The sequence below is a fragment of the Macaca nemestrina genome, chromosome 12 (assembly GCF_043159975.1).
Source record: "Macaca nemestrina isolate mMacNem1 chromosome 12, mMacNem.hap1, whole genome shotgun sequence".
NCBI classification, from domain to species: domain Eukaryota; kingdom Metazoa; phylum Chordata; class Mammalia; order Primates; family Cercopithecidae; genus Macaca; species Macaca nemestrina.
Window position 1 is genome coordinate 78,652,693 of NC_092136.1, and position 21,783 is coordinate 78,674,475.

General features: G+C 45.9%; 1 protein-coding gene and 1 long non-coding RNA gene across 23 annotated transcripts in view; one reads left to right on the forward strand and one right to left on the reverse strand.

The window, feature by feature from the left end:
* Nucleotides 1-21,783, reverse strand: part of LOC105468948 (teneurin transmembrane protein 4) — a 3,228,145-nt gene that overhangs the window by 778,008 nt on the left and 2,428,354 nt on the right. For 2 of the 22 annotated variants that reach the window (XM_071075891.1, XM_071075905.1), the window contains exon 1: nucleotides 13,193-13,332. The exons of 18 other annotated variants lie outside the window; for them this stretch is intronic. The gene's annotated coding sequence lies outside the window, so the exon portion shown is untranslated. Of the gene's footprint in view, nucleotides 1-11,656; nucleotides 12,848-13,192; nucleotides 13,333-21,783 lie in introns of those variants that run through there. 2 more of the 22 variants (XM_071075895.1, XM_071075894.1) reach the window with 2 other exon arrangements.
* Nucleotides 12,968-17,388, forward strand: LOC139357647 (uncharacterized). Its single transcript, XR_011611221.1, has 2 exons — nucleotides 12,968-13,081; nucleotides 16,050-17,388. It is a non-coding gene; the product is annotated as an uncharacterized lncRNA (long non-coding RNA).

The following is a 21,783-nucleotide window of genomic DNA, read 5'->3' on the forward strand; positions in this document are numbered from 1 at the left end:
GAATAGCACACACGAACCAGGAGCTGAAGTGGCAGAGGGGACTGTCTGCTCAGGGCTTCTCCAGTGCCACCTTTGTATCCTGGTGACACGAAATGGGAATGATGAAACTCCCTACACAACACAAGAATGATGAAAACGTCCCTGGCCAAACTGCTACCAGACTAGAGGGAACTTGGTCTGGGTTCCATGCTTCCACAGGCCCATCATGGATCAGCACATTGTCAGAAGCTTTAAAAAGCTGCATTATCTTTGACCTAAAAATTTCAAGTAAAGATATTGGACTGAAGAAAATAAACAGACAAATACATGAAAATGTTGATCTCAGCATGATTTATGGTGGTGAGAAATGGAAAACAACAGTAGAAAATTAGTTAAATAAATAATGGTGTATCCTTATGATGGAATACTACATAGCTATTAAACATCATGTTGGAGGAAAAACTTCATGGAATGGGGAAATGATCGCGATAGATTAAGGTTGCAAAACAATGTGCGTAATGTGCTCCAAATTATAGTGGGAGAGGGTAGTGGTGAGAATTAGGATTTTACATAGAAACTATAACAGAAAGAAAACCAAAAGGTTAGGAGAAGCTACCTTTCCATGGCAGGATTATGGGTTATTTTTTCTTGTTCTCTGTGTTATCTTAGGTTTCCTAAATTTTCCCTTGTTTACACGCATTATTGTCATAATCAGAAGAAAACCACATTAAACAAAAACATAATAAATGTTATAAAATTTTCGAAGTAATACTTATCCTAGTAATAAAAATCACTGCCTATTCCACAATGTGCCATGAGGCTTAATGTGCTTGAAGATATAAAAGAAGCCTGAAGAGTACAACATAATACCTGGAACTGGAATCTTTCCACGGCATGATGATAATGGCCACTATTTACTCTGTCTACTTCACACTACAATTGCCTCCACTGAGGCTACAACAATACTGACAAACAGTTGCACAAAACTGACAGATTCCATTCACTCAATGAAGCAGAAGCAGGAAGGAAGACCAAAGTCTTAGAGCTCTGCTAAGCCAAGTGTGGCCTTAGACTGGTGGCATCAACATCTCCTGGAAGCTTGTCAGAAATGCAGGAGCTCAGGCCCATGCTCCCCAACCACTGAATTAGAACTTGCATTTTAATAAGTCCTCAGGTGGTGCCTATGCACATTAAATGTTAAAAGCCCTCTCCAAAATACAACACATTTCCCCAGTTTGAGGTGAGTTTGAGAAGATCTCAAGAAAAAATCAGATGGCTGAGTAGTACTTCTCAACCAAAAATCTATTGTCTAAGAGATGCAAAATCACCAAATCATGCAGAAGTGAAGAGCCTCCAGGCCTTTGGGTCATGCTAAGTCTCTGACACTAACCCTAGAAAGCTACTATCATCTGATAAGCATTTTATAGGATGTGGGCAGAAATCGAGCATTCCCTCTTCCACCTGAAGAATCCTGAGGCCTTGCCAGCTTGGTGGAGGGTTGTGCATGAATGGTTAATGGAGCACAGCCCAGAAGTGAACAGAAAAGAAACAAAAGTAGGTCAAAGGATTATCTCCAATGACATCTCCAGGCAAGGGCCAGGCCTTTCCCAGCACTCAGAAGGCAGCTGTGTTGGAATGAGAAGAGGACAGGCTGAGTAACGCCACTTTTCTGACCCAAATGCTCCAGTTTGCCAAAAAGGAGGGCAGGGGTGGGAAAGAAGCCTTGATTACCATATCTGTGGTCCCATGGCTCAAACAAATTAGGTCACTCACCTCATACATAAATTACTCAATATAAGATCCCTTTATGCTGCTTTGAAAATGGAGGAAACTAACATTTAGTAAGGCTCTATTCGATGCAGCATTTCTCAGCCCTGCTGTACCTTAGAATCACCTGGGCAGCTTTACAGAGTTCTGATGACTAGGTCCCACCTGGCACAGTTGTCGAGCAATCCATGGTGGGGGCATGGTGCTGGTCTTTGGTAAAAAGCACCTAGGTGATTCTAATGCACAGTCAGGGTCAAGTAACTCTAAATCTAGTGCCTGACAGCAGCTCAGAGAAACAGGGAGAATATCATTCTCATTTTTAACATGATCAAGCTGGTGCAAGGTCACAAAGAAACAGAGCTGGAATTTGAGCCAGGATCTGCTGTCTAAATCTAGAGCCCTTTGGTTTTTCTATGTCTACAGGCAACTTTATTTTCAGGGGGCAAGGAAGCTAGGGGTCCTCTCAGAGTCTGACCTGAAATAACCTGCAACAGACTCCTATAGACCCTGCCATCCACATCCTTCCCCCTCCCGCCTCCTCCCCAATAAACACCTGCACCCACCACTGGACTGCGTTGACAGGATCCAGAAGCAGGAGCCAGCGGACCAGCGGCTGAGCGATGGGGAGATAGTGGGGAAAAGAGCAATGCCAGGAGCTACCATTCACATAGACACCGATTATCAGGCGCTACCCAAGCTACTTCAACAACCCTTGGAGGTAGACACTTCTATTTTCTATTTTCTAACTGAAAAAATGATGGAAGCTCAGAGAATCTAAGGAACTTGCTTGAATGCATACAGCTAGTAGGTGGCAAAGCAGAAAATTCAACCCAAAACCTGTTGCCATTTTTTCACTGTCTTATATGGCCTTAGGAAGCATTTTACTTAACTGCAATATATGGGAGAACCATCAGTAGCAGAGAAAAAGGAAGCAGTGACTTAGTGGTACCTCAATAAATTACTTCTAAAGCTTTGGAAATAATGATGCTGATTCAAGGATGGCAAGGACTCACAACACTGTCACAAAGATTCTTGCATGATAATCCTAGCAACAACCCTGCCAAAGACTGATTATTATCCCAATGTTATGGACAAGGAAACTATGGCACACAGACATTAAGTAATTTGCCCAAGGTCCCACAGATAGAAAGTGAGAGAACTGGGGGTTGTAGCTGATGACAAATTTAGTGCCTCTTTCAAGCTGCCAAGAGGTGAAATTTGGGAGGAGACATTGTTTCAAGGTGGCAAAAAGTGAGCTGAACCACTAGTGAGCAGTTTACATTCCTCCTGGAATGTGGCTTGGCTGCTGTCACTTAGCAATGTAGGACTACTTTTTAGTTAGGCATATTTGTTTTAATCATTCAACCTGAAAAAAAAAAAAAGGGCTGGGAAATGTTGAGGGGTTAATGGCATCACAATGAAGGGCAGCCCAGGGAAACCAATAAGCAAAATACAACGAGCCAGGTGGGAACAGAACTTCCAAACCTGTACCAGAAAGAGCACAAGACTCAGAGTCTCTCAGACATCTGTCCAGGTCCTGGCTCTGTCCAGGTCCCCTTATGGCAGGGGTCATGTTGAGTAACCACATGATGTCTCCTCTCCCTCTTCGGGAGAGTGATGATCCTACAATCTCAAGAAAGCGGTACAAGCACTGAAGGAGTGTACATTCTAGAGGGTGCTGCACCCCAGGCATGGAAGACATTTACGTTTCCTCATGTGCCAGATGTCCCACTGATGTGAACACAATCCACACAGCCATGAGATATGAGATAGATTCTATTGCTTCCCTATTCATAGATGAGGACACTGAGGCACAGAAGGGTCTCCCAAGGTCCCATGGCAAGGAGGTGATGATAGTTCAGGGCCTGAACCTAGTTCTTTCCATCTCTGATGTTGACGTCTTTTGCAATACCCCACGCTGCTCAGTCAGAATCACCTACTACATGTGGAAACGTACTTACATGGCCATAAACAGGAATTAAGGTTTAACATTAGAAAGAACATCTAGGCCTTGAAAGCAGACAAAGTCTAGAATAGATAAGCCAGAAGTTCCAAACATGCTAGAAAAAAACAGATTTGGAGCAGCTAGGAGTCTCTAAGGCATTCTATAGCAGAAAGAGCACAGGGACACACAGTTGCCAATTCTCTTAGGTTAGTTCAGTTAATAAATTAAATAAATAAATAAAACACAAAACTTAATAAAGAAAAAAGTCAAAACAATCTTCCCCAAACCATCAAAAATTCTATTAATTCATAAGTTACTACTCAGTACTTTATTTCTCTAGTCCTGCTTAAACAAATATCTACTTTTAAAAATACTTTTGGGGGTTAGCAGTATAGCACTTAGTATTTTTTAAAACATAATTTTTATCATGGCATTTTCCCTTGTCACAAAACACATTTTCAAAACAACACATAATCTTTGAATAATATTCTGCTGTTAGGCTCGGCCACACTTTACTTATTCCATCCAATTGTTTACCTTTTTCCCCACTTTTATAAATAACACTGCAATGAACATTTTTATTCTTAAATCTTCTCTGCCCATCTCTGATTATTTTCTTTGGCTAGATTCCTAGAATCAGAATACTGGACTAAAGGGAATAAGTGTTCCGAAGTCTACTGACAGTTATTGCCAAATTGCTTTCCTAAAAGGGTATATTAATTTGCATTTCCACCAGCAGCAAAGGAGAGTACCTGTCTCCCAGCACCCTCAACAGGATCCAACACTGCCTTAAAAATAATCTTAGCTAATAAGACAAGTGAAAAATAGCAGCATGAATCAGCATAGAGCATTCAAATAGTCTGCCGATAGTCGTACATCATTTAATTAGTCATCTACCTGTAGTCATACATTCAGTACGTGGCACACCCACGATTTGAATTCAGTCCTTTAGCTCCAGAAGCTGGGTCCCTAACCATTAGCCCAAAGATCTTTACCAGAACTTGAGTTACTCAGTAGTTGCCATGTGTCAGTTATTGTTTTAGGAAATTTTACATTGGAGTTCATAATGGCAAGGATCTTTGCATTTTTTAAAATTCCAGCCTTAATCGAATGTCTCGCGATGATAGAAATGTTCTGTAACTGCACCATCCAGTATGGCAACCACTAACTACATGTGGCTCTTGGGCACTTGAAATCTGGCTCATGCAAGCAAGGAAATAAATGATTAGCTTTGTTTCATTTTAATTAAATTTAGTTTAAAATGTGACTAGTGACTCCTATACTGCATAGAATAGCTCTAGATTATCTAGTGTGTTTCTCAATAAATATGATAAAGTAAAAAACTCATGCGGTCCTCTAATTCCACCTACTTCTACCATATTTCTTTCAAGGCAAGAGCTGCCCTCTTCCTCCCTCATCTGTGTGTGTCCATTTGTTTTCTCAAATGCAAGGTTAATGCTATTTATCTGTCATGTGGGATGATGTGAGGATCAGCTAATTAATGTTTGCAAAGAGCTGCATTGCTGACTGGTTCTCAGAATAATTGCACGTTAATAAAACGTTTAAACAATCAGTTCTCATCCAGAGGCCAAAGCAGAGCTGGGTTTGTTTAGTAAAAAGCTGGTTTCTCTGACTCACCCTGAACTGGATCCTTTCACTGTGGACCTCATCAATACAAGCCCTTCGCATTTAAAAGGTTCTATCAAACAGAAGACACTGAAATCTACCTTCACAATAGTTTTGATGTCACAGTTTGATGAGTAAATTAATAATACAAACAAGATTGGGGAGGGTGGATATTTAACCAACTTGAACAAATTGCTTTTAAGCTCTTAAGCACTTTAATTGCTTACATGATAATGATGCAAATTTTTATATGTCTTGATCCACTCTCAAAGTAGGCCCAGAAAAAGGACCTCTAAAGGGAAAATGCTTTGCTAAGTTATCAATTTTAATTATGTGGCATTCTTGAAAGTTACAAAGTTGCCATTCTAGGAGAAATAAGGATTTAGGAGACAGAGAGGCCTATCATCAAATGCTAGTTCTAGTTGTGTGACCCTGGGCTCAGCCTTACTGAGCTTCAGTTTCTCTGATACACAGAAAACACTGAGTATGTGTTCGTTTTGTTCTTGCCTCATTTTCCATCTCCTATACGACTACAGGATGAGAGGACTGACTCTGCTCTCTGCACTTTATTTCCACTGTCTGCGGAAATAAAGATTATTCCCCAAATCTAAAATGAAAGAATGGACACTTTATAGTGCCATTCTACAAATATAAGCAACTCCTCTTGACATCCAGGGATCATGATTATTACTTTTTGAAATAATGTCAGAGCAGCAGATAGCTTGAAATCTTGCTACTCCATGTGTGGACCATGGACCAGGAGCATGGCAGCACCTGGGAGCTGGCGAGAAATGCAGATTCTTGGGCCCCTCCCCAGACCAACTGAAGCAGAATCTGCATCTTAACAAGATTCCAAAACTAGGGGTGTGCACCTTAGAGTTTGAGATTGCACTAACTTAACAAAACATGGAAACCACTCGCTTCTCCCAACCCAAATTTATAGTGAGGAAAAGTGGCATCAGGAATTGGCAAGGTTTACCCAAAGCCATAAATGTACTAACTGCAACCCTTTTGTTTGACTTTCAAGGGGTGCAAGACCAGCCTTTCAGAAATCAACACTCATCCCACAGCGAGAAAAACGACTTTCAAAGAAAAACATTCTTAAAACCTAATGTTCTTAAGGATTTTAATGATTAACCAATTGCCTCTGATACCCTTTTGCACTATTGGGTGAGGCTACAGTGCTGCCATTGTGTAAAGCGAGTGCAGAACACACAGGAAAATGAACTGGGGTGCTGACCACTGCTCTGGAGATCCCATATGGCCTGTTTTCCTTTCTGTTTTCCAAATGAAAGCAAAGCTCTGATTTGATGTTCAGAACATGACAAAGAATAGAAACCTCCCTTCACCTTCCCTAGTGAAACTAGAGTGGCATAAGTATCAAAGCGGCATCTAAACTGTTGTCTGAAGTCAGAGTCAACCAACAGAGCGGGCTCCCTCTGTGGTGACCACACTGTGAAACAATCCTGAGGTGACCTGTCTACCTGATCTAAAGGAACTCCTCATGTCTCCTGCTGAGCATGGGGGCACCTTGGAAATGGGAGGACCGGACTTCCCCCACTGGTTCCACTGAATTCTTTGTTAAATGACTAGCTATCTAACTACAGGGAATGTATCTTTTCTGGGTCACAGAAATCCCACACATGAGGAGGGGGACTGGCAAAAGCACCCTCTGATTGGATTGAACCACGCAAGGAGGGGACAAGATGCCTAACAATTTCCACTTTCAAAATAGCATGTAGACATGTTGATTGATTGATTGATTGTGCCCTGGGACTGTGAAGGGAGACTCCGTTGGGTTGATTTTTTCCCAGTAAAATGCCAGACAGCAGGTGGAGATAAGCTGTGGGGGTACAGTCTCAACTGTTTGCTTTGTAAGATCTCCCAGGCCAGTTTAAGGCCTCTGAACCAAAGGGAAGGAAAAAGGTGGGAGGGGGAAATCCACAGCCTCAGCAAATGCTGAAGACACACACTCTTCTCCGAGGAACTGTTTGTTATTCACCATGGAGCCAGCCCCACCTACAATGCTGAGGAACATATTTACATATTTCAACTCCATTGCTGGCTGAAGCACTCCAGAAAGTGATGATTCCAAGAGCCAGGGAAGAAAAATGTTCTTGGAAAAAGAATTTGTATATCAGTTCAGCAGAACAGCTCAAAATTATACAAATTCCCTGCTTGAAGTTTGACGGTCACCCCTGCCTTCTTCTACCACCTGGGCTCCCAAGCCTGTAAGGGACTGCAAAGTAAATAGCCATATTCTGGTTAAAAAGATGAAGGAGACATCATGGTTTACCTAACTGCTTTTCATGTGTGACAGAAGCTTTAGTATGGTATCTGCCTTTAACCCTGAAATGCTACTTTCTAGGAATTTATCTTAAGGAAATACTAAAACTGCACAGTATCTCCAAGGATGGTTACTACAGTCTTATTATAATAAAAAATGAAAAATAAACACAAAGTCAAAAAATTAGGTACTCATTAAATTATATCTGCCATACTATATCATTGGGGGTCTATGTAGCATTACAAATATCACCATAGGAGGAAAAGTTAGAGCATGAAAAGATTTGCATACTTTATCATTAGTTGAAAATAAGCATTCAAAACATTATACTAGGATCTCATCATTTTTTCTACATTCATAAAGTCACAAGGTACAACCCAAAATGTTGGGTGTAACATTTTGGCTTTGCTTTTCTGTGTAATGCCTGAATTTGCTGCAGTGAGCACATATTACTTTGGTCATTAGAATAAAGACTGTAAAAGAAAAAAAAAGTAATAAATATATAACCCAGGGAGCAATCGGCACACATATTTACATTGTTTCATTAGACATTTTCCTTATAGAGAACATTCAGGGATCTGTGTTTGCTTGGCTCCCTGAGAACTGGGGCATGTTACTTTCAAAGTGGCCCCCACAGCCCATCTGTCAGTGCAAAGCAAAGATGGAGTGATTCAGCTTTCAGTTACAATAAAAGCCAAGCTGATAGACCATGTAAGAAGGCAGGTAAAAATCAGCCCCTTAAATCTAGAATTGACATTGATTTACCCTGCTAGGTTCTTGGAATCAAATCTGCAAGGAGATGATTTAAATCCTATTGTTCTTTTGTTTAACTTTTTAGATTAACGGATGTGGGAGAAGGTACTGGGACAGGAACTACAGAAGGTTTGGGCTGGGGCTGTGTAGCTATTTGTTAGACCAGGACAGGGGCTAAGTACCCAGGTGGAGACTTGCACCACTGGTGCTTATCAAATCTCATTTTCCTTCAACCTCTAGCACAATTAGAGTGTGAGTTGGCATCTTAAATTGAGTCTCTGGCTTATGTTGCCCAACAATCTTTAATTCCTAATCACCTTCTTTTCCCTTATTTGTAACTTTTGATTTGGAAATATTGGGTTATGTGACATGCCAATCTGCATGAGGATGCAACTCTGTCAGAGAAAGGGACTCCATGAAGCACAAATTCTAACAAAACTGGAAATGACTTTCCTAAGAAAAGAAAAGATATTTTCATTTCAAGCATTTGAAGCTGGTTTTAAATAGGCTGGATGCAAGGTTAGTGGTTCTTTTGGGGCTGTTGATTTCTCTGCCCAGTCCCCACCCAACAAATGCAGGATGTTTCCTGGAAAGGGATAAGGAGGTAGAAGGGTACAATCATCTGTGAAGGCACCACAGTATGCCAGAGGCCTTAGCGATGTTAATACTGACAATGTTGCAAACTAAACAATATTGTGCCATTTTACAGGGGAGAGGACTGAAGCTCCAAAGACAATTTGCCTAAGGTCACAGAGCCATGATTCCAACCCAATAGTTAAGGGATTAAAGTCACATCCTATCATTTTACTCCCACAAAACCACCAAAGATTGAGGCGACTATACCAAATAGAATCAAATTCTATTGGAGGAGAGTCCGTGGGAACCCACTACTCTAATACCTAGCCTTCTAGCTCATATTCTAGGCCACTCCACTCACTACAGAACTATCCTTTGATGATTCTTGTTCAGACCAAGCACTAGTTCTGCCCCTTGGGGTTCGCACTGGTCAAGGTCGGTCTACTAGGGTGACTGATCGGCTTACTGCACCACTTTACCTCCACCCCCAAACAGAGGCCTTGATGAGAACAGGATGCGAGCAGAGGAATAATCCAAGAACTCTTTCTAGAAAACCGAAGCTCTCTGTCCCCGATCCCTTTCCCGATTCCCCACCACAGAAGATGGCAATTCCACAAGCCCTCCGCAACCTGCCCTCCCCTCAGTTCAAGACACATGCTGGGAATAAAAGCTTCCCCGAATTACTTCCCTAAAAGCACACGAACATCTATGCCCTAAGTCCTGGCTGAATCTCTTGAGGACTTTCAGTTCCCCGAACATTTCCAAGGACCTACTGCACGCAAGGTGCCGCTAAGGGAGACAGACACCCGTTCACTCTAGGAAATCAGCTCCAACAGGTCCAGTTCCACGAAGTGTAAGGGTTTCCCGACAACACCCTCACCAGAGAAAACGGATTCTTCCTCAGCATTCCCTTAGAACACCTGGAAAGGGAAAACCCGTTTTTTGCGCTATGTGTGCCTCTGATGCAAATCTCTCTGCTCCCCAACACACACACACACACACACACAAATGCACACACACACAGGCGCGCAGAAAACTAGTTCCCACTGTCACCACCAGTGAAAACACCCCTCGTAATTTTGACGAGAAGGGCTCCCGCTGAAAGCCGAAGCGCAGAGGGCCCGGAGCGCGCTGTGAGTGCGGAGGAACGCGGCCGGGCGGGGGAGGGGAGAAAGGCGCGGCCCGGACTCAACACTGTGCGGCGCGGCGCTTGCGGCTGGAACCCGGCCTGGAATGCTGTAGTCTCGGCTCCAGTTTCCCGCCCAGGCCCCGCCCACACGGCCGCCCTGCTGGTTCGCACCGCTGCTCCGGCCACCGAGGAGCCCAAAGTTGGTGGTGTCCCGCGGACTCCGGCGCAGAGCGCGAGGGAGTCGCGGCCGACTCCGGTACCCCGAAGACAACTGGAGGCCGGCGGGGAAGGCGGGTCACGAGGGGCCGGGGCGAGGGAGTGGGGATGCGCGGGCCCTGCGCGCCGGCAAACAGGTTGCGGCGGAGTCCCGTCCCCTCCCCCCCCTCTGCCGTCCCCGCGGCGACCCGATTCCCGCCCTGTCCTGGGAGCGAACCCAGCAGCCTCCGGGGCGCCCTTCTTCTTCCTGGATTCCCGCGGCTGGACCAGAGCCCCTCTGGCAGCCGGGTTAAAGGCTCCTTCAGCAAGGTCAAGGCGCGGCCGGCTGGCACCTGGGGATTTTTTTCCAGTCGAGCACTGGCTTTGCAATCGCATTGTTAAGGATCATGGCAGCGGCAGGAAATCCGAAGGGCCCCACAGGTCTGCGCGAGGGAGGATTTATTTTACAGCACGGAACAGATTCAGACAGATCGGGGATTTCAGTGGGAGGGGACAAGAGGTTTCAGGACGCTGGAATGTGGCAAAAACAAAACACTCCCCACCCATGCACACCACCATCTCCTGACTGCGGGCTAGGGGGAAGGGAGGAGTTCAGGGCCAATGTGTCCCAGACTTCAGCGTTCCCCACGGCTCTGTCAGTGCTGGGGTGGCTTATCCCTCTACAGACGAAAATTAAGATTTAAAAGCACACTCTTACTGTGGTTTCTCTATCAAAGCCTATCAACGTGATACACAAGCTGCGGCGCTGGAGGGAAGCGGCGAGACGGGGAGAATAAACGCAACAGAAGCAAACTGCTGTCTGCAGAGGGGAGAGGCGAGGGGACTGAAGCCATACCCCGCCCCAGCCCCATCCCGTCCCCATCAGCGCCGGGCTAGCCCAGGAAACCAGGAATAGGTGCAGGTAAGGGTGGCAGCCCGGCGGAGCCAGCGTTCTACTCCCTCTAACCCCTCGCCAGCTTGGGCCTGGATGGCTGGGCTGCCTGGGAATCTCCAAGGGGGACCAGGCACCGCGGGCAGGTTTCTAAACACGCGAAGGGCACAGGGTGTGAAAGACGAGGAGGGGCGCCCAGGAAGGGCGGAAAAGAGGGGTTTTGGGGCTCCACAGGACACCAAGTCAGTTTCTGAAAACGGCGTTCCCTGGAAGGCCTTCCAACAGCTCCGAGAGAAGACTTAGAGCTCTGAAGACTCAACGAAACCTGAGTTCTGACTGACTCCTCCTCTGCGATCAATTCCGGATGCCCCCACCGAGTCCTTGCCTCGGTAACCGGTTCTCTGGGGACAGCAGCATCAGCACCCTACGCCCATCGCACAAGTGGGCGCCGTGGTGCGAGGCGTATCCTAGCTACCCGGGCCGGGGTGGGGGCGCCCCGGTACTTACACTCCCCAAGCAGGCAAACTTTAAGGCTTGTCCTTCGAGAACCGGGTGCTCGCATCACAGTTCCGGGTAATCACCGAGCAGCTTATGTAATTGCCCGCGATGCCATTCGGCAGATCTCTCTCCTTACGCGTCCTGAGAGCTCAGTACATGGGCACCCTCTTCCCCCCACCCCCCACCCCGGCGATCGGAATCCCGAGCGTGCCCCACTGCCACCTTCTACAAAGCAGCAGGGTGATCTCGTGTGCTAGTCAAACACCAAGCCAGCATGCAGGTTCCGGCAAAACCCTGGCTGCCTCCCTGCGCCCCTTTCAGTGCGTTGATGGTTTACGGATAACTGCATCTCTATAAACCCTCTCTCCAGGGTTAGGGGGTAGGAGGGAGTTAGAGATAGGGTGGGGGGTTGGCGTGGTACTGTTGAGGGCTCCTCACCCAAATGAACAGTAATGCACTTATCCACATGGACGCGGGTGCATAAATCGCCTTAACGTTTTGCCCTGAAAGGGGAGCCAATTTCCAAAGTTAAGCATCACGCAGTTGAATTTCCAGTACTTTCCAACCTCGCCTAGGCGGGGGCTGGCAGAGAAGGGGCGGGCAGCAGGCAGCTAACTCGCCCGACCACCCCGCCAAGAAGGACTCACTAGTTGAACTCCCTGCCCTTCACCCAAGTAGTTGGTTGTGTATTCCTCTGTTGGCGTGTGTGTACACACACACACACACACACACGCCACCCCACTACTTTCCCGTCTGCTCCTCCAATGTAACGACCGCATTTAAAAATGGCAATTAAAATGACTAAGGAGCTCGGTGATCACATTTCAACCCTGGGCACATTTCCCGAAGCTGGGGGTGAGAGTAGTCACACAGTCACACTCACACCCGGGAGCCCTCCAAGCGTCCATCCGGCGGCTGCAGCCTCAATTGGCTCTAAGACGAACGTCAATACCGCGGCCGGGCGTCCGGTGAGGAGACGCGGGCGACCCACGGGTTGCAGAGGGCGAGGAGCTCGGGTCGCATCTCCGGGTTCAGCTCCAACCACCGCCCGTGCGGGGCTGCTGCAGCCGGCACTTGCCCCGCAGGGCAGGCTGCAGCCGCTGAAGCCCGGCGCTGCCTCGCGGGCTCCTCCAGCGCCCGCCGGGAGCCTGGGGCGGGCTGGTCTGCAGAGGGGCTGCAGGCGACGGGGCTGGGGCGGGGAAGGAGAGCGGGGAGAGGCAGACGAACCTGGGGCGCGCCGCCTCCCTCCCACCCGCCTCCCACCTCCCTGCCCTCCCCCAGCCCTTGCTCCCAGGCTCCAGTCCGCGGCGGGCTCCGGGGGCTGCGGCGGCTCGGGGCTCCAGACCAGCTTGCCCCTCGACCACCCGCGCCCTAGCCTCCCTCCTCTCGGGCTAGGGGAGCAGGCAAACATCTCCCGGAGCCCTCGGCAGCCGGGTGAGCTACCCGAACCCTGCCCGGGCCAGCAGTGCAGAGGACGAGGGAGCTGGCGAGGCGTCGCCGCGGTCCCCAAGGCGCTTTTCCGTAGAGCGGATCACGCCGCCTTACCGTGGCTGCAAGCTGCTACCGCCGGGGAAGCCGGGAGGAGGGCGGCAGGGAGGCAAGGCGCCGCGCCGGTGGCTCCTCTCTCTCTCGGCGGCGCGGCTCCACTGCTCCGCGAGCCGGAGCGGGGCGCCCAGGAAGGAGCAGGTCCGGGCTCTGCACTCAGCTCCAGCGAGACCAACAATAGCTCCCGCGGGGAGCGGAGCCCCAGCAAGCCTCCAGCCGCGCGCGCACGCCCGGCTCCCGCTCCCGGCCGCTCCCGGCCGGCGTCCCTGCCAGCACTGCTGCCCCACATGAAACAGCTGCAATCCCGAGGCTTCTGGGGGGTTGGGGCGGGTGTGTGCGCGCGCGTGTGTGAGTGTGTGTGTGTGTTTAATAGCTTCCCTTCTCTTCTTCCCCTCCCTGCCTGCTCGCCTGCCTGCCTCCGTCCCCCACCCTCGCTCTCTTACACACAGAAAGAGAGGGCGAGCGAGAGAGAGAGACACACACACGCACACGCACACGCAGGTTACATGAATGGGAGGCGGGAGCCAATCCTATGAGGCCGGCAAGCCGCGCGGCGCACGGGCGCTGGGAGCAGGGCTGCCCTCCGGCGCCGGGGGGCGCCACGCAGGTGATGGGCGCCTCTCCGGGGGCCACGCGCGGCCGCTCCCTCACCCCAGTCTCGGTTCCTCTCTCTCCTTCCCCCTTCCTCTCCGCCGCCTTCTCCATCTTCTCTCCTTTTACCGCCTTTGCTTTCTCGAGTTCTCCGAGTCTCTCGGTTCCGTATCTTTCTTGATCTCTTTCTTCTTTTGCCCTCCTTGCTTGCTTTCTCTCCCCCTTTCTGAAACTTTCTCTTTTCCTTTCTGGACTTCCTTGTACTTCCTCTCTTCTTGCCTTTTGTTCTCTTTCCTCCTCCTTTGACATTCTCTCCAGGGTCCCCGTAGCAGGGTCTGGTCTCCTCTCCCTCCTCTTCGCCTTTCCCTGGGTCTCTCTGGGGCCCATGGCCTCCCTTCTGCCTGCCCGCTGGATGTTACTCCACACTCCCCACCCCAACACTTTTCTAGGGACGGTCTCTTTCAAGTTGCTACTGCAGCACAATCAGAGGTAATTAAGAGCTAAGATCTTGAGTTCCTTCCTCAGGCATGCAAGATGCCCAAAGCAAGGCCCTCCTTCCTCGGACAACTTCCCCAAAACCATGGTAACAGCTACTGAGTCGTGATAACAATCACTTAAAAAATAGCAGTGATTGCAGTCCAAGAGATTTCTGTCCCTCGAATGTCTGGATCGTGATGGCAAGCACATTTCCAAGAGAAGGGCATTTTTATGTGATGAGAGTGGTAGTTTGACTGAGTGGCAACTTGGAAGGGCTTTGGGGAAGAGACTGGAGGAATTCCCACTCCAGCCCTGCTGCCTGCTGGCTGTAGGACTTAGTGCGAGCCATTTCCCCTTACCCGGCTTCAGTTTTCTCATCTATAAAATGGATGATACCGACTTCACCAGTTGTGGTGAGGATTAAAAGAGAGAACAATGGAAAGAAAGCACTGGGTGTATATGAGACGCTTAATTTACGTTAGTTTCCTTCTTTAAGACAACTTCCTTCATGATCTTCTGCTACACTGTGTCTCTCTGATCTAAAGTAGTTAATGAAGGAGGAAATGTGACAATGCTAATTTCACATAAATGTGAAAGGAGGGGTAGGCTATTTTGAAAACTCTTCTGTGTGGTGAGGAGACTGTCTAGCCAGTTGCCATATGCTGATTATAAAGGCATCACAGATTATAAACGTGGGGTGCTGGAATGCCCCTTCAACATCTCATAACTAGGGCATCTCAGAAAGGCAGGGATGGGTTGGGGTGGGTGGGAAGTTTCCACACAATCTGTCCAATCTATTTTTAAAATCTTTATGATAAGTGTACAGTGACCAGTGACAAAGCCTCTGAGATTAACTAAAATGTCGAGTCTCTGCCTTTTGTGTCCTCACTGCAGACATCAAATGCTGGGCATCAGCTGTGATTGGCAGTTAGATTTAGTCCTTCAACAAATATTTGTTGACCACCTACTTTGTGGCAGGTGCTGTGATAGGTCTCAGCATTCAGTGGTGAGACAAACAGGCCTTGTTTTCCAAGCTTACAGTTCAGTAGGCATGTTTCATGAATGTATACCGAGAAAATGAGACACATGTACCTGAAGGAGTAACATTGGTTTGGTGGATAACTTCTTTCACTACAGGAGATCCAAGACAGGGAGTATAAGAAAGGGATCTTTGAGAGTGATAATTTTGCAAACCACTTTCAGTCTATGCATTTCATTTGACCAGTGAGAAAAATGAGACCCAGATGCTAAAAGTAGTGGGTAAAAGTAGGTAAAAGTATGTTGAGAAACAAAAAATATATATAGTTTCAAAGTATCTGCCCACATGATACTGATTAATTTCAAAGGAGAAAAGAGTAGCTTTTCAATAGAAAACCTGAAAGACTCCATGTTGAGTGATTAAAATCAGTATTACCAGGAATGTGACAAGTAGACATCATGTGGCCCCTGATATAGTACACTGGAAGGACATATCACTTCTGTGATATTCCTGGTAGACATGAATAACCTGAATCTAATCATGAAGGATGCCCAATGGAATTGTTGGGAGTAAGTGAAGATTTCCCATAGGAGGTGACATTCAAGCTGAGAATTTTTTGTTTTTTGTTTTGTTTTGAGACAGTTTCTCACTCTGTCACCCAGGCTGGAGTGCAGTGATGCCATCTTGGTTCACTGAAGACTCAACATCCTGAGCTCAAGTGATCCTCCCATCTCAGCCTCTTGAGTAGCTGGGACCACAGGCACGTGACACCACACCACACCAAACTAATTTTGTTTGTTTGTTTTACAGATGAGGTCTCACTGTGTTGCCCAGGCTGGTCTCAACTACCATCAATCCTCTGACCTAGGCCTCCCAGAGTGCTGGGATTACAGGTGTGAGCCACCATACCTGGCCTCAAGCTGAGTTTTGAAGGCAAGGAATTAGCTAGACCATGAAAAGAGGGGAGATGCTTTTTAGGTACAGGTAACAGCATGATGACATGAACAAAAGCATGAGATACTCATAGCAGAGTTGGACATATTGGGGGAGGGTCTTGGAGGAGTCTAGAGGAGTTCTAGAGTCTAGGATTGGATTTTGACAGGACCTGAAGGAGGCTAAGGATCCAAACATCCTGAAAGTTCAGGTACTGGGGTAGAAGTAGGGTAGACAATTAATGAAGGCTTGTAAGAAGAGGAAGGATGTGATCTTAAGTGTGTTTTTAAAAGATAATTTGGCAGCAGTGTAGAGAAATGGATTAACTGGGGTGACTTAGGAAGACTAGAGGCAGGAATAAGTAGGTCATTTAGGTAAACTAAGGCAGCTGCAGTGAAGCCAGATAAGGGAGGAGAGATTTGAGAGAGATTAAGGATGATTTTGGTTTCTGATTGGATGGGGGTAGCAAGGAGAAGCCCAAAGTGACACTCAGTTTTCAAGCTTGGATATCTCAATGGAAGGTGGTACTTACTCATTGCAATGTCAAGAGTATTCAGGAGGAAGTAGAATTCAGGGAGAATTTTAGAGGGGGAAGAAAAGGTCAGTTGCTACCATGTTATAATCTAACTCTATAGCTAACCTGAGATTCTCCTATATGGCTGCTCTGTGCCATAGGAAACACTAGTTGTAAAATTCAGCCTAAGACCTCCAAATAGCCAGCCAATGAACTGAGCAAGATAGATAATATTATCTTCTTTCTGTAGAGAGAAAACTGGGGCACAAAGTGGCCACACAGCAAGAGGAAAGCTGGGGAAGCCAGAACAGCCATGTGGCTGCACTCATCTTTGACAAATCAATCCACTGCATTTCAAGCCTATTCAACATACATTTATAGAGTGCCTACTACCAGCAAGAAACAAGCAGCAGCAAGATAAATGGAGTGCCGTTCCTGCCCTCAGGGAGCTCACCTCCCAGTGGAGGAGCTGGCAAACACTTTCTGTAAAGAACCGGATAGTGAATACTTCAGACTGTGCAGGCCAGTCTCTGTAGCAAATGCTCACCTCTGACATTATAGCAAAAAAGTGGCCATGCACAATACCTGAACTATGTATTACCCAGAAAAACAGGAGATTGGATATAATGACAGTACATTATTTGTAATAATGGGAAAAAAATGGAAGCAGCCTAAATGGTCAAATAAAATAAGTAAATTGGAGGACAGCTTTTGTTGGAATATTATGCAGCTACTTGAAAGTGTTTTTGCAGTTTTTCATGCCATAAAAAAGTTAGTATTGGCATATATAATATTTTAAAAGAGAATTCAGAATTATTAGCTACATAAAAACCCTCTTGCAGAAAAGTCTGAAGAAAAAAATGCCAAATATTAACCGTGTTTTCCTCTGGGTGATGGGGTTATGAGTAATATATATTTTCTTCTTTATACTTTTTCTGGTATTTTATAATCTTCCTACTGTAAACATTCATTATTCCATTATAAAAACTTTTTAAAGCTGCCATTAAAAAAACACAAAGACATGGCTATGATCATTCCCCCCACTCCCCGACTTTATCCCTTTTCAATCCACCCTTCTCACTCCTCCTGAAGAGTAACTGCGTTTTGAGATTTATCTTTGAGAGTGAAACAAGGAGGCATTTAGCAAATCAGGGGAAATTCTTAGCTGGGCTAGAGAGGAGGAGAGGGCATTCTTATGGAGGCAGATACATTATGAGAGCTGTTGAAACTGTACATATTAAAGATGTTTGCATTGCCCTTATTGATTCTGTGATATGTTATAAGGAAAAGAAAACATATAGTGGGGTCAAGAAAATGTGAGTCTTTAAAGGGCAAGTTTTAATTAGCAAATGTATTTATTTGCAAAAAATCCTTCCCTTCAGAGTCCAGCAGTTACTAGAAAATTGTTTCAGGGAGTAAGTACTTCAAAGCAAGAAGACACTGAGGAGCAAGAGGCAATGCCTCATGCCTGTTGTCTGACACCACATCAAATATGCAAGTTGGTTACTTAGGATTTGGACATCTACTGATAAACGCCATCAAACTTCCATAATTAGAGGGTGAGAAAAGTGCCTGCCAGAGGATAGTCTCGGTCTTTGGAAAGGTTGCTGTAAATAGTTCCCTTGTAAGGTTCCATCTGCATCTCTGATTTTTCATCTCACAGAAATATTTACCCTGTGGGTAATTTCCCCCACCTAATAATAATAACACCGTACACAGCATGGCCCTTTCACCTTTTCAAAGGGCCTCCACATCTGTTGATAGACTCAATCCTTGTACCCACCCCTGCTGGAATCCTACTTCCAGTGTGAGCCAAGAGGAAGAGGGACCCAGAGAGGTTCAAAGAGTCAGAGCAGGGGCTAGAACTAAAAGAAGGAATAAAAGACATTCTTGGAGAGTCTTCTGTGTGGCGCCAGAGCTTCCACAGTGTGTTATCACATAGAATTGTTGTGATAACGAGAGAGGGAGAGTGAGCACACTGAGGCTTGTGAGGTTCTGGCTCAGCCAAATCAGAATCAGAATCCAGCTTTCCAGAACTCCCAAGCCACTTGCCTGACTCAGCACAGCCCCATTTTTAAAAGCCACGAGGTGAGACTGGTGGTGATTTTCTGTCTGACTGACTCCGTTTCATCCGTAAGCTGCCTTTCTGTGAGGTTTGTCTAACCCGTGAGTTGTCTTTCTGTCTTATAGGAATTAGAAGCTAGTGTTTGGGGATTTGGTGATAAACAATGACTTTTGGATCATCTCATAGAAAATAAGGGGAAAGCCTCTGCTTGGGTTCACCATAAATACTCACTTTTAGGGAAATGATTAGAGTTTGTCCTCCATTTCACCCCTCATCCTGAAATGTTTAGCAAAGTATTGGCACTTACAGGTTCTTAGTAAATATTTCTTCACCGAGTGAAGAAATGAATGCTAATAACAACAATAGCTAGCATGCATTGAGTGATGTGCCAGGGGATGAGCAAACAGCATTATCTTATTTAAATTGTACTGCTGTACTTTGTGGTAGATATAATTGTTATCCCTAATCCATGGGTCAGAAAACTGAGAAGTTAAGCAAATTATACAGTCACATAACTAATAAATGGCAAGGCCAAAGTCCACCTTGGATTGCTCTTAGCTACCACACTGTGTTGGATGGATGGATGGATGGATAGCCGGATGGATGGATGGATGGATGGATGGATGGATGGATGGATGGAGAGATACAATTAATAATACCAGCAGTGTGCTGGGCACGGTGGCTCAGGTCTGTAATCCCAGCACTTTGGGAGGTTGAGGTGGATCACCTGAGGTCAGGAGTTTGAGACCAACCTGACCAACATGGAGAAACACCATCTCTACTAAAAATACAAAATTAGCCAGGCGTGGTGGCCCAAGCCTGTAATCCCAGCTACTCGGGAGGCTGAGGCAGGAGAATCTCTTGAACCTGGGAGGTGGAGGTTGTGGTGATCCGAGATTGTGCCGTTGCACTACAGCCTGGGCAACAAGAGCGAAACTCCATCTCAAATAATAATAATAATAATAATAATAATAATAATACTAGCAGTGAAGTGAGCTCTGCATGAACGGCAATACATTTTATGGTATGGCTACTCTTGTCCATTACTCTTCATGGTTGCACCCTGTTTATTTCCTTCATTGCATATTTTACAAGCTGCAGTTACTTGTTTCTGCATTCCTTTTACTTTTAACATCTGCCCAACTGCAATCAATATAAGTTTCAGAAGTGGAGTGACCAGGAGTGTCTTGTTCACTGTTGTGATCCTCAGCACCTAGCACATTGCTTGCCACAAAGTAAGTGTTCAGTAAATATTTCTAAAATGAATGAATGAATGTGGGCTCCCATCCTTCTTAAGCAGTGGAATGCCTGCAAGCATATATATATACCTATGCACTGTTGATAGGGGGTATTTTACACAAATTTACTCCATCTCCATGCCAACAGTATACTTTCTGCCTTTGAGGGCATATGGCTTGGGCAGTGGGGCTCAAATTCAGATAAGCCTATAATGGTTCTGATGTCAGATTGTACTCCTCCACTGACATTTGCTCCCAGATAGCAGGGAAAACACTGATCAGAAAACAGCAGCATTTGTTGTGGTCAAAGGTAACGAGATGGCAAAACTCCGTGGTGGAAGCATCCCCTGATTAGGTCAGGCCCCACTCTCACAACAGAGAGGCACTGTATCAGCTGACATTGCTTGCATAATGTTTCTTTCTGAGGGCTGGTCTCCTTAAAAAGAGCTCTCCTAAAGCATTCTCCTGCATGCTTAATGCCATGTGATACTCTCCAAAAGGGATGTGCCAATTTTTTGTCCTATATCTTCCCATCATTTGCCTAACAGACTTCCTTGCCACTCATGTGAGTTTGCCTTTTTCATGCATCAGGTGACAGGTGCTAGGCGTCTGCAAAAGTAAATTACATCCATTTCTTAGTCTTACAAGTCTGCAGCCTTCATTAGATCTGCATATTTGTCCCGAGGACCATGGGTGAGGTAATCAAGAATGAAACAGACAGAATAAACAAAAGAGCCTCCATTAAATGACCAAAGCCTCTGTGGGGTAATTCTAATGATGGTCATGTAAATGATGTGTCAGATGCTGACCTAAAGCCTTGCACATATTCATACATTTAATCCATACAACAACCCTATAAAATCAATTCTTTACTACTCCCAAATCAGACTGCAATTCGGTACTTCAAGGCCTTATCAATCTGTAGGACAATTAGGACCTATACCCTGTTCTGTTTTCCACATTATATTTTTCATGTATAATATATCTTGAAAATAGATGTATTTATCTCAATATAAATAGGTGTATATATGTGTATAATATCTCGGAAATTGGTGTATTACTTTTTATACTTGCATACATTTTAAAAGACATTTGACTTTTTCATCGATTCATAATGATTGTACATATTTATGGAGAACGTGATATTTTGATACATGCATGCAATATGTGATGATCAAATCAGGGTATTTAGGATAATTCATCACCTCATTTATCATTTATTTGTGTTGAGAACATTTCAGATCTTCTCTTCTAGCTATTTTGAAATATAAACTCAATGGGCTGAGCGTGGGGGCTCATACCTGTAAGCCCAGCACTTTGGGAGACTGAGGAGGGTGGATCACTTGAGGCCAAGAGTTGAAGACCAGCCTGGCCAACATGGCGAAACCCCATTTCTACTAAAAATATAAAAATTAGCTGGGCGTGGTGGTGGGTGCCTGTAGTCCCAGCTACTCAGGAGGCTGAGGCAGGAGAATCACTTGAGGGAGGTGGAGAATGCAGTGAGCTGAGATCATGCCACTGCACTCCAGTCTGGGCAACTAAGTGAGACTCAGTCTCAACAAAAAAAAGAAAAGAAAAGAAATCTACACAAAATTATGGTTTACTATAGCCACCCTATTGTGCTATGAAGCACTGGAATTTATTGCTTCTATCTAACTGTATGTTTGTATCCATTAACCAGCCTCTCTTCACCCCAACCTCCAATGCTTCCCAGACTCTAGTAATTATTGTTCTACCCTCTGCTTCCATGAGATCACTTTTTTAGCTCCTACATATGAATGAGAAAATAAGACA